The 611-nt window shown below is 40.3% G+C and overlaps 1 non-coding gene across 1 annotated transcript; it reads left to right on the top strand.

Moving 5' to 3' along the window:
* On the top strand, positions 1–107 carry LOC118145883 (U6 spliceosomal RNA). The gene has a single exon (XR_004731370.1). It is a non-coding gene; the product is annotated as a U6 spliceosomal RNA (small nuclear RNA).
* Positions 108–611: the final 504 nt, after the last annotated feature.

Below are 611 nucleotides of genomic sequence, written 5' to 3'. Positions count from 1 at the left end.
GTGCTCGCTTCGGCAGCACATATACTAAAATTGGAACGATACAGAGAAGATTAGCATGGCCCCTGCGCAAGGATGACAAGCAAATTCATGAAGCGTTCCATATTTTTAAGCAACTTCAGCAAAGTCTCAGGATATAAAATCAATGTGCAAAAATCACAAGCATTCGTCTACACCAATAACAGACTTAAAGAAAGCCAAATCAAGAATGAACTGCCAGTCACAATTGCTACAAAAAGAATAAAATACCTTGGAATACAACTCACAAGGAACGTAAGGGACCTCTTCAAGGAGAACTACAAACCACTGCTCAACGAAATCAGAGAGGACACAAACAGATGGAGAAACATTCCATGTTCATGGTTAGGAAGAATTAATATCGTGAAAATGGCTATACTGCCCAAAGTAATTTACAGAATCAACGCTATCCCCATCAAGCTACCATTGAGTTTCTTCACAGAACTGGAAAAAACCACCATGAACTTCATATGGAACCAAAAGAGAGCCCGCATAGCCAAGTCAATTCTAAGCAAAAAGAACACAGCGGGGGGCATCACACTACCGATTTCAAACTATACTACAAGGCTACAGTAATGAAAACAGCATGGTACTGG

Source organism: Callithrix jacchus, chromosome 10 (genome assembly GCF_049354715.1).
Source record: "Callithrix jacchus isolate 240 chromosome 10, calJac240_pri, whole genome shotgun sequence".
Classification (NCBI taxonomy): domain Eukaryota; kingdom Metazoa; phylum Chordata; class Mammalia; order Primates; family Cebidae; genus Callithrix; species Callithrix jacchus.
The sequence above is the reverse complement of the archived record's forward strand: the minus strand, read 5'-3'. Positions and strand labels throughout refer to the sequence as shown.